The sequence below is a fragment of the Lolium perenne genome, chromosome 6 (genome assembly GCF_019359855.2).
Source record: "Lolium perenne isolate Kyuss_39 chromosome 6, Kyuss_2.0, whole genome shotgun sequence".
NCBI classification, from domain to species: domain Eukaryota; kingdom Viridiplantae; phylum Streptophyta; class Magnoliopsida; order Poales; family Poaceae; genus Lolium; species Lolium perenne.
The window spans coordinates 95,984,088-95,997,037 of record NC_067249.2 but is presented as its reverse complement, the minus strand read 5'-3'; the positions used below and the strand labels follow the sequence as shown (position 1 = coordinate 95,997,037).

At 44.0% G+C, this 12,950-nt stretch overlaps 1 pseudogene; it reads left to right on the top strand.

Annotated features, from left to right (window-relative positions):
• The first annotated feature begins 8,373 nt into the window (after positions 1–8,373).
• Positions 8,374–12,610, top strand: LOC127340157 (ABC transporter F family member 5-like; annotated as a pseudogene).
• Positions 12,611–12,950: the final 340 nt, after the last annotated feature.

Genomic DNA, 12,950 nt, shown 5'->3' with positions numbered 1-12,950 from the left:
CATTGAAAGATTTTGAAGGTGAATATGACATGAAATTGACTTGGTGATTTAGGCTAAAAACTGATGATTGAGTTGGATGCGATACCTTTCCAATTTTTGAGTACCCCCACGATACCTGATTATGGGTAAGGCTTAGCTGGAAATTTATGCGTCTTACTATGGGTTCCCTCTGAACACACGTCATAGGGGTTACGCTTGAGGCTGCCTCCGTTGTTGAGAAATGATGTGAATTGAGGTGAATTGTACGGCCAAGCCCTGTGCAGTTCCCGGGTTAACAGTTGGTTTTCACCGGGAGGCCAAGCTCATGGGGAGAGGTGCCTATACTAGGGTGTGTAAGTGAAAGGTTAACGGTTGATGATCCGCGTACTGAGTTACGATTATTCGGGGTTTTATCCCTGACGGATGTAATCAAATGTTGTGGCACAAGTGTGCAACCTCTGCAGAGTGTAGAACTATTCGAATAGCCGCGTCCGTGGATATGGACAATTGGAAAGGCCATACTGTTTCCGTCATCAGAATTTATATCCTTGTGACTTGTGATTTTTGAACTTGAACTTGAACGGTGATTTTGAGTTTTGAATCACAACAGAGTTGTGGGAATGACACTAATGTTCCCACTTGAGTTAGTTAGCACTTGAGGAGTTGTTTACTAAAATGTTTATCAAATAAAATTGGCTTTATGCAAATAAACTTAGAGCTTAGAACACTCTCAATAGTAATGTTAGTACTTACTTTAGTATTAGTTTGCGAGTACTTAAAGTACTCACGGCTTTGTCCCTGGCTATTCAAATGGTCAGACTATGAAGCCGAGCAGCAGTACGAGGATGACGATCAGCAGGACGTCTACCACAACTAGGAGCTTCTAACGTCAAGCGTTGGCCTGTGGACTAGAGAGTCCTTGTATCTTACGCTTCCGCTATGAACTTGTGTTTGTTCGTTGATCATTAGATCAACTATTCGTGTAATATGGATCATGTGATTCCAATTTGTAAGACATTATGGTTTGTAATGAATGATGACTGTGATACTTAACTATTATGCCTCGCAACAACAATTTCCTGGGATTGCGATGTATGACATAATAGGCACTCGGACTTAAAAATCCGGGTGTTGACAGTATGTGCATCTCTATTTGTCAATTGCCCAACTGTAATTTGTTCACCCAACATGCTAGTTATCTTATTGGAGAGACACCACTAGTGAACTGTGGACCCCGGTCCATTCTTTTACATCTGAAATACAATCTACTTCAATCTCTGTTCTCTGTTGTTTTCTACAAGCAAACATCATTCTCCACACCATACGTTTAATCCTTTGTTTTCAGCAAGCCGGTGAGATTGACAACCTCATTGTTAAGTTGGGGCAAAGTATTGTGATTGTGTTGTGCAGGTTCCACGTTGGCGCCGGAATCACTGGTGTTGCGCCGCACTACACTCCTCCGCCAACAACCTTCACGTGGCCTTCATCTCCTACTGGTTCGATAACCTTGGTTTCTTACTGAGGGAAAACTTGCTATTGTACGCATCACACCTTCCTCTTGGGGTTCCCAACGGATGTGTGCTTCATGCGTTATTAAGCTCTTTTTCTAGCGCCGTTGCCGGGGAGATCAAGACACGCTGCAAGGGGAGTCTCTCACATCCAATCTCTTTACTTTGTTTATTGTCTTGCTTTACTTTATTTTATTTTCTATTTTATTTGCTTTCTTTATATCAAAAACACAAAAAAATTAGTTACTTGTTTTACTTTACTTTATTTAGTTCGCTTTACTTGTCTTTATTACTATTAAAATGAATACTCCTGAAAACACTAAGTTGTGTGATTTCACTAGCACCAATAATAATGATTTTATATGCACTCCTATTGCTCCACCTGCTACTACAACAGAATTCTATGAAATTAAACCTGCTTTACTAAATCTTGTTACGAGAGAGCAATTTTCTGGTGTTAGTTCTGATGATGATACTGCCTCTTTAGTACACATGTTGGAAGCTAGATTTGTTAATCTTAATCCAATAATGCAACATATGTTTCTTACACTCTCTGATATGGAAATGGGAGAAAAGAGAGGTTTTGTTTTAGAGGTCCTTCTTAGAGAATTTGGTGATATAGCTAAAGAAGCTAGAAAAGTTTTTATTAAGCATAAGAGGCTTGGCTTTTATACCGATTTTGTAAAAACACTTGAAAAGATGGACATGGATAGATTAAAGTACACTAATAACGTCAATGGTGAGGGGGAGATTAAAGTACCAATACCTAGTAAGCTCCTAGGGATGCATGAAGCTCTAGAAAATAACTATGCTTGGCTTGTTCCTGAAAATTTGTTTGATGAGGATAGTAAGCCTAAGAGAAACGAAAGAGGAGTTACTTACATAGACAAGATACAATGCATTGTTGAGAAAACTCCCAACTCCCCTGGTAATAATGTTGATGCTTCATCCCTCGATAATACAAGATTCACACTTTCTGCGCCTAGCTGAAAGGCGTTAAAGAAAAGCACTTCTTGGGAGATAACCCATGTATGTTTTTACTACTGTTTTGTTGAGTCTTGAAAGTTTTTACTACTGTAGCAACCTCTCCTTATCTTTACTTTATTGCATTGTTGTGCCAAGTAAAGTCTCTAATAGTAAAGTTGATACTACATTTGGATTGCTGCGCAGAAACAGATTTCTATCTGTCACGAATTTGCATAGATCTCTCTGTACAAAAATCAAAAAAAACTGCCAATTTACGTGCGTGATCCTCAGATATGTACGCAACTTTCATTAGTTTTGAGCTTTTTCATCTGAGCCTGTTAAGTGCCTCTAAAAAATTCGTCTTTACGAACTGTTCTGTTTTGACAGATTCTGCCTTTTATTTCGCATTGCCTCTTTTGCTATGTTGAATGGATTTCTTTGTTCCATTAACTTTCAGTAGCTTTGGGCAATGTCTAGAAGTGTTAAGAATAATTATGTCACCTCTGAATATGTGAATTTTTGATTATGCACTAACCCTCTAATGAGTTTGTTTTGAGTTTGGTGTGGAGGAAGTTTTCAAGGATCAAGAGAGGAGGATGATACAATATGATCAAGAAGAGTGAAAAGTCTAAGCTTGGGGATGCCCCCGTGGTTCATCCCTGTATATTTCAAGAAGACTCAAGCATCTAAGCTTGCGGATGCCCAAGGCATCCCTTTCTTCATCGACAACTTATCAGGTCACCTCTAGTGAAACTATATTTTTTGTTTTTGTTTTTGTTTTTGTTTGAATAAACTCGGATCCTAGCATTCTTTGTGTGGGAGAAAGACACGCTCCGCTGTTTCATATGAACACTGGTGTTCTTAGCTTTACTTTTAATGTTCATGGCGAAGGTTGAAACTGCTTCGTTCATTGTTATTTGGTTAGAAACAGAAAATGCTTCATGTGGTAATTGGTATATTTTCTTGAATAATTTGATACTTGGCAATTGTTGTGCTCAAATAGATCATGTTTAAGCTCTTGCATCATGTACTTTGCACCTATTAATTAAGAACTACCATAGAGCTTGTTGAAATTTGGTTTGCATGATTGGTCTCTCTAAAGTCTAGATATTTTCTGGTGAAGTGTTTGAACAACAAGGAAGACAGTGTAGAGTCTTATAATGCTTGCAATATGTTCTTATGTAAGTTTTGCTGTACCAGTTCATACTTGTGTTTGCTTCAAACAACCTTGCTAGCCAAAGCCTTGTACTGAGAGGGAATACTTCTCGTGCATCCAAATCCTTGAGCCAAAACCTATGCCATTTGTGTCCACCATACCTACCTACCATGTGGTATTTCTCTGCCATTCCAAAGTAAGTTACTTGAGTGATACCTTTAAAATTTCATTCCTTGTCTTTGCAATATATAGCTCATGGGAAAATAGCCTTAAAAACTATTGTGGTAAAGAATATGTAGCTTATGTATCTTATTTCTTATAAGTTGCTTGTTGAGCGGTAACCATGTTTCTGGGGACGCCATCAACTTTTTACACCTTTATTGAATATCATGTGAGTTGATATGCATGTTCGTCTTGTCTGAAGTAAGGGCGACTTATCATGATCAAATGGTTTGAGTATGCATATTGTTAGAGAAGAACATTGGGCCGCTAACTAAAGCCATGAATCATGGTGGAAGTTTCAGTTTGGACACTAATCCTCAATCTCTTATGAGAATATTATTTGTTGTTGAATGCTTATGCATTAAAGAGGAGTCCATTATCTGTTTTCTATGTTGTCCCGGTATGGATGTCCTTCGTTGAGATCTATCAAAAATGAGAAATCAAATGCGATTTATCTCCTTGGACCTTTGTATAGGCGGCATAGAGGTACCCCTTTGTGACATTTGGTTGAAACATATGTTATGCAATGATAATCCATGTAAATCCAAGCTAATTAGGACAAGGTGCGAGCACTATTGGTAATCTATGTATGAGGCTTGCAACTTATAGGATGTCTTATGCATAATACATATGAATTATTACTACCGTTGACAAAATTGTTTCTATGTTTTCAAAATAAAAGCTCTAGCACAAAAATAGTAATCCATGCTTCCCTCTGCGAAGGGCCTTTCTTTTACTTTATGTTGAGTCAGTTTACCTACTTCTTTCTATCTTAGAAGCAAACACTTGTGTCAACTGTGTGCATTGATTCCTACATACTTGCTTATTTGCATTCATCATATTACTTTGTGTTGACAATTATCCATGAGATATACATGTTACAAGTTGAAAGCAACTGCTGAAACTTATATCTTCCTTTGTGTTGCTTCAAAACTTTCTACTAAGAATCTATTGCTTTATGAGTTAACTCCTATGCAAGTCTTATTGATGCTTGTCTTGAAAGTACTATTCATGAAAAGTCTTTGCTATATGATTCAGTTGTTTAATCATTGTCTTTACCATTGCTTCGAAGCACTTCATTCATTTCATATGCTTTACAATAGTATTGATCAAGATTATGATAGCAGCATGTCACTTCAGAAATTATCCTTGTTATCGTTTACCTACTCGAGGTCGAGTAGGAACTAAGCTTAGGGATGCTTGATACGTCTCAAACGTATCCATAATTTCTTATGTTCCATGCTAGTTTTATGACAATACTCACATGTTTTATACACACTTTACATCATTTATATGCATTTTCCGGCACTAACCTATTAACGAGATGCCGAAGCGCCAATTCCTGTTTCAGAAATCCTACACAGGAAATATTCTCGGAATTGGACGAAACGAACGCTCAGGGTCTTATTTTTCCACGGAGCTTCCAGAAGACCGAAGAGGATACGAAGTGGGGCCACGAGGTGGTGACACCACAAGGCGGCGCGGCCAAGGAGGGTCCCGCGCCGCCCTATGGTGTGGGCCCCTCGGGCACCCCCCCTGCGCTGCCCCTTCGCCTATAAAATCCCTCCGTCGCGAAAACCCTATTACCGAGAGCCACGATACGGAAAAAGTTCCAGAGACGCCGCCGCCGCCAATCCCATCTCGGGGGATTCAGGAGATCGGCTCCCGCACCCTGCCGGAGAGGGGAATCATCACCGGAGGGCTCTACATCACCATGCCCGCCTCCGGACTGATGCGTGAGTAGTTCATCCTTGGACTATGGGTCCATAGCAGTAGCTAGATGGTTGTCTTCTCCTCTTGTGATATCATGTTTAGATCTTGTGAGCTGCCTATCATGATCAAGATCGTCTATTTGTAATGCTACATGTTGTGTTTGTTGGGATCCGATGAATATTGAATACTATGTCAAGTTGATTATCAATCTATCATATGTGTTGTTTATGTTCTTGCATGCTCTCCATTGCTAGTAGAGGCTCTGGACAAGTTGATACTTGTAACTCCAAGAGGGAGTATTTATGCTCGATAGTGGGTTCATGCCTCCATTGAATCTGGGACAATGACAGAAAATTCTAAGGTTGTGGATGTGCTGTTGCCACTAGGCATAAAACATCAATGCTTTATCTAAGGATATTTGTGTTGATTACATTACGCACCATACTTAATGCAATTGTCTGTTGTTTGCAACTTAATACTGGAAGGGGTGCGGATGCTAACCCGAAGGTGGACTTTTTAGGCATAGATGCATGCTGGATAGCGGTCTATGTACTTTGTCGTAATGCCCTGATTAAATCTCATAGTAGTCATCATGATATATGTATGTGCATCTCTATTTGTCAATTGCCCAACTGTAATTTGTTCACCCAACATGCTAGTTATCTTATTGGAGAGACACCACTAGTGAACTGTGGACCCTGGTCCATTCTTTTACATCTGAAATACAATCTACTGCAATCTCTGTTCTCTGTTGTTTTCTACAAGCAAACATCATTCTCCACACCATACGTTTAATCCTTTGTTTTCAGCAAGCCGGTGAGATTGACAACCTCACTGTTAAGTTGGGGCAAAGTATTGTGATTGTGTTGTGCAGGTTCCACGTTGGCGCCGGAATCCCTGGTGTTGCGCCGCACTACACTCCTCCGCCAACAACCTTCACGTGGCCTTCATCTCCTACTGGTTCGATAACCTTGGTTTCTTACTGAGGGAAAACTTGCTGCTGTACGCATCACACCTTCCTCTTGGGGTTCCCAACGGACGTGTGCTTCACGCGTTATCACACCACCGCACACCCCTCGTAGCACCATCGAGTTCAGTCGCAGCACCGGTGGTGCTCCCTCGTAGTACCACAAGACACCCTTTGCAACACCATTAGGTTTCCTTCATAGCACCGCAACACACAGCTCACATTAGCGCCTAGCAGCCCCATTTCTCATTCACGGCCGTCATCCATGATTCTGGCTCAGAAGGAGGCACTGCAAGACTCCTACACCTCCCACCACAACAACGGTGACGCTTTGCACTGTGCATTAGTGACCAACACCGACAAGAGGGAAATGTCGTACATGGCACCAACATGAGAGAGAAAGGTCGTGCAGGTCACTGGTGAGAGGGGAAGGAGGTGTAGGAAACAAGCATGGGGAGGAGGTGCATGTGCGATGGGGAAGAAACTGACGCTAGAGTGACGAAAACTAGATGCAGAGAAAAGAGTGGAGGGAAAAGAAATACGAAGACATAAGGCCGGTATCTTGGGCCCCCATCCACGCGTGTAGCGGAGGATGTGAGCCTGGAATCTTCCGGGTGATAAGTATCATTTTGCTTTCTGAATATATGTGACCTAGAGATAATAGGGTGTGTGTGCACTCACTGATCATACAGGACACCCCCATATGGAATGTACGAGTTTGAACTTACCATAAATGGATCAGCTCGTCCTGCTAGCCGGTAACCATGTTGTTTTGGCGATGCCACTGTATTTTATCCAATTCAAGTAATAACAACATATAAAAATGCTACTCCCTCCATTCCATATTAGTTGTCGTCCATTTGGACGAATCTAGACATATTTTATGTACATATAGATCTAAATCTGCGACGACTAATATGAAACGGAGGGAGTAGAGTCATACAACCAAAGCCAAAAACATTGTTAATATATTTGAAAATTGTTAAGCAACAATGTATATAAATGTAAACTTGCATTAAGAACCAGGCTCGCACTGCAAACCTCAAACTACATGATGACTATATAAAACATAATGTTTACACATCTTAAAAAGATACACCGAATAAGGTTGCTCAGGATTTCCTTCAGAATGTTCATCGGTTCATTTGTTTTTCAACTCTTGTGTTAGTACTCTTTTATCCACATGGGACGACTAGATGCAAGGGAAAACTTGAATGGACAGGTGTGCTCCACACACCTTCTCACTTTTTGTATTTTTCCTTTTTGTATCCCTCAAATTATACAATATTTTTATTAGATTTTTTGCAAGTCAATAAAAAATAACAAATAAAATAGGGGAAATAAATGATACCATAATAATAATTAATTTGAATTCATATGAAAGAGCTACTGAAATGAACCATTCTTGAATACCGCAATGAAAATAAGTTGCATGCTATTATACACTATATAAAAGCTAAACAAGTTTGCCATCTCCAAGTGATTTAGCCACTGTAGATTGGCTATTTATCCACTTCTCTATCCAATCATTTTTTGACACGTAACATCTTCTTTCACCATTGTATTCTTTGGTCAATCTGTTATTTTCCATCTGCATTTTTTCTTAGTTGGATGGACAACCGGTTACCGGCTCTTAGGCATTATTTCTTCATACACTCCGGTGACTGCATTCGTGCTTCTCGGTCTTGGTTTAAATCAATGGTCGGTGGCTGGGAGCCCACGTGTGACTAACGTGTCAGTTTCTCATCGAGTTGCCGCTTTGGGATGTGTATGCACGTTTCGTGATATCGCCCCATTTGTCTTTCCTCTTCGTCCCATTTATTAGGAGGACAGCTCTGCAACTGTAGTTTCCTTGCGCGTCCATGGTCAGCCCACCATCCCTGATTCGATTGACTTCTACGCCACAGCTCCTCACCAAAATGGTGGCTCCAAATCTCACCGGCGGATCCATCGTGTGGGCGCTCGACGACCTGCAGCACCGCTTTCTTCCGGTGTGGTCGCTTGGCGATCTGCAGGGCTGCCGTGTGCTCCGGATGTGTGACTGCATCGTCCCGTGAAAACTGCCACCATGAATTGCTAATCCTTTATTATCTCCCCCATCTCTCCCCTTCCGCCGCTACTGCCGTCCCTCGCCAATCCAATCCATGCCTCCATGGCCGCCTTAGGGCATCTCCAACCGGCCGACCCAAACGGACGCGCTGGGCCGTCCGGTTTGGGCCGTTTGCGTGGCCGAGCGGACAGGCGGACAGCGGCCCGCGTCCGCGTGTCCGTTTGGGTCGCGCGCTGCGCCCAACGCGCGGACGCATCGCATAACCGTAGAAACACGAAAAAAAAGCAAAAAAATGCGAATTTAAACGAAATTTCATTGAATATATGCCCTATTTTGGGCAAATTTGTACATAGCCCTATTTTGGGCAAATAAAACTAACAAAAGAAGCCCCTATATGGGCTTTTAAATTTAAACTAAAATAAAAAAACCCTCTATTAGGGTTTGGTCGGCGGCGCGGTGGCCGCCGGTGCGCCGCCTAGCCCCTGTGGGCGTCGTCGGCGACGTCGTCGACGTCCCCGGCGGCGAGGCGCTGTTGTGGCTCGACCGCGCCGGGGACTCCGGCCACGGAGACCACGGGGCCTCCTCCCACGGCGAGTGGGGTCCGGAGCCACCCGCGGCTGCGGCGGCGCACGGAGCAGCGCCTCCTCCCTGAGGCGCTGCTCCCTCTCCTGCCAGGCGCGGCGCCTGGCCTCCTGGCGCCGCCGCTGGTCGGCGCTGCGCCTGTCCTCCTGGCGGTGCTGCTCGTCGGCGCGGCGCCTGGCCTCCTCCCGCCGCGCCGCCTCCTCCTCCTCCTCCCATCGCGCCTGGAGGGCCTGGGCGTAGAGCTCCCAGCCCTCCGCCTCCTCCACCTCCCGCCGCGCCGCCTCCTCCATTTCGGAGGTGCGAATGGCCGCATGGAGGTGCGGCCATTTCGCCTCCTCCTCCGCCGCCGAGATGATCAGGGCGGCGCGGAGGTCCGGGTCCTCCTCCGAGGACTCCGGCTTCGGCTCGATGAGGAGAGGCGGCGGTTGCGGCAATGCCGCACCGCCGCGGGCGGCCTCTCCGATGTGGAGGCCGCGTTGATTTCCTCCCGACGGCCGCAACGCCGGCGGACGACGGCGGCTGCTGCTCGCCTCGTCGTTGTTCGCTCCGGGAGCGAACCGTCGCTTCGGGGCCATGGCGGCGGTTTTGCTCGGGGAGTGGAGTGGGGACTGGAGTGGAGGGCCAGATCCCCTCCAGTCCCCATTTAATAGTCTCCCTGGTCACCGACAGGTGGGCCCAAGGGAGACGAGGCGACCAGCGCGCGGACGCGAGCGGACGGCGCGTGCCATCCGCGGCCACGCAAACCTAGCCCAGATTTGGGCCGGGTTTGCGTCGTTCCGGACGCCGCGGCCGTCCGCTTTTGCGGTGCGTCCCCGCGCTGGGCCTCGTTTTTGTCCGGCTCGACCCAAACGGACGCGCGGGCGCGGTTTGGGTCGCGCGGTTGGAGATGCCCTTACAACCTCTTCATTCTTCTCCGCGAGCACTGCTTCTGAGGGTGTCTCTGATACCGCCGCATCTGGCTCTAGGTCCAGGAGTAACCGGCGCGACGAGCATCCCGGTGGGGTGCGGCTAGAGAGCATCTCCAAGTCGTAAAAGGGGTGGCCGTCAGATGTCCTAAAAGCTGCAGGGAGAGGTTGGGGCTCGTGGGCGTCAACAACGCCGGCAACACCATGCAGCTCAGCATCATTGCCGACCCCGAGGATCCCGACGGCGTCTATGTCGCCAAGGGCAAGGGGAACATGAATATTGGCTTGCTCAGCCAGAAAATCCAGGTCCGCGCCTCCCAGACCGTCAGGGAGGAATTCGTCAACGCCTTCTTGGAGGAGATGGGCGTCATGGACTCCCTCGACCAGGTGCTGGCGGCCTTCGAGCGCGCCACCGAGGACATGGACCTCGTGGGAGGTTTCTTCACGATCTAGATCTGCTACAGCTCGCAGCCTTCCAGGATGTCGACCTGGGCTTGGTGCAGGTCAAAATTCGAGGCTGATGCTCCAGCTCAGCTTCGTACTGGAGGATTGCGACCCCGGATTGCGACCCCCAGAAAGTATCTTTGACTGTTGGCTGGAAAATGAGGATGTCGCTTGGCAAGATACTTCTGCAGGTATAGATTAAAATTTTAGGAGTTTAACTTCAGTATTGGTTGGAAAATGAGTATGTTGCTGGGCAGATACTTCATTAGGTATAGATTAAAATTTGAAGAGTGCACATGTACGAAATGATGTTGGCAATGGTAGACAAGTTCAGGTTTTTTATGTGGACTGCTAACTTAGAGGACACTGAATGCAAGTGCCAATAAAATTAGTTTTCTGATTGTTCCATTGCAAATGCTTTTGGTTTTATCTTATACCAAGTATACAGTCACATTTTCTGTGCATTTAGCACACCAATCCTGATTGGGTGCAGGAACCTGTTTACTTCGACTTGATGAGCCATTGTGTTGCTCGAGATCTATCTTAAGGCACAGGATGTGCCAATGGTCATCTGCTTTCTTTTTTGCTATTTTATTGATATGTCCTTTCATGTCTCCTTGTGTAGATTTCACCCTTCGGTTGATGATGCTCGGAGGCGCGGTGTTCTCCTGGTGCATGCCTTGCGCCGACCCACTGGAGGTGTTTCCCTTCATGGGGGCGATGATTCCATTACTTTATGTCCTGTTTGTTCCAGGCGTCATCAGCATCCTGGCGTTCAGGATGGAGCAGAAGGTCCCCTGATGTGGAGTGAGGTGTTTTATTTTTGTCCGCACCACTTTCAGGTGGCACAGCTAAGTGCTCGGACGATCTGCCATTACATGCTGCGTTCCATGTTCTGGTTCAGGGATTCTCTGTTTTTATGTCTTCTTGTGTTTCTCGGGGGCATTGCATCCTTCGATTGATGACGGTGCTCGGAGGCACGAAATCTGTCCACATTTTTGTATCTCCTTCCAGGAAATTCCGGCTCGACTATTTTTATGTGTATTCTTGGCATTTCAGCTTCTCAGTAAATCAAAGGAGAAGAATTACCTACTTCCACATGTGAAGTTAACACTCATGTTGATTCTTCTCCTTCCTGCATTTAAATTCTTTTTTATTTCCCCATAGTAAATCGGTTGGCACCAATGAACTTCTTCATCAGCTCATCCATTTGTGTTTTTTTTTTCCAGACTTTTTGTTCACCCCAGCATCAAATCTTATGTTTCCATCCTTTGAATTAATTGGAGTTTGAATTCCAGTCTTGGTTAACATGTATTGCCACTACAACAATAAATAAATAATTTGGTATCCTAATAGGCTATCTATATAATATCTCCTTTAATTGTTAATTCGCAACAAGTATCTGTAGTCTCAGGTACAACGCTGTTAGGATATCACCACAGCGAGTAAGGATTTGATGATGCCTCTGAAGAATACGATCCTTACATGATTATGTGATAATAAATCAGATTTTTTGTGCAAATTAATATGCAGTGGAAGTTCAAACTACACTAAAGTTAATACTAGCAGTCCTTAGGTTATATGTTTATCCCCTGATGTGTGCTTAGTACACTATTGGTATATTTAAGTTATTGTTGTTGATGCTAGAATGTCATAGCAAATGCAAGTTTCTGATGGTCACCTGAAAGTTATTGCCTTAGGTATAAAATGGTATTCCATCATCCTTCCTCCCAACACCATCAGAAAATAAGACATGTTTGTATATTATTTTTGATAATTACTTTCATAAGCACAATAGCATGCATAAACTCCATTGCAGTGCTCTGTTTATCTCTGCAATACGTGGAACATATAAAGCATGACATATATGTTTAGTATAGAATACTGATACACACATATCTTCTGATCTAAGTTTGCTTCTAGGGTGTTGCAACCATTTGAGAAGTTTTGAGGCACTGTCAGTATTTGTGAAGCCTGAACAATTGCCCAAATATTTAATTTACCATTTTGCAGAAATATCAGCGATAATAAAAAGATGAAACCTGCTACATTCAATCACTGACCTTGAAGTCACCTCCACACTTATAAACTGATAATAACTGTTAGATAGATCTCCACTGTGCAGACTATAGATCAACTTATTTTATTATATAGTTGCATTTATAGCACAATGCATATGTCCGATTAACTGACTTTAGCATCTCTTTGTTGTTTGTGGTATTTCATCCTTGAAAGAGTTGCGGGAAGAGATTCTTCACTATTATTTCTTTGCATTGTATTTACGTTAGGACAAGATGGTGGGTCATGGTATTGAAGATGCATGAGGAAAACAAGGAATCTGACCAGCAAATGTTCTGACAAAATTTACAATTTTGTGAAATATTGCATCAAGATTTTGGCGATGTCGACAGTGAAGCTGACCCTTTATAAAAAAATATCGATGATGAAGGTGACCGAA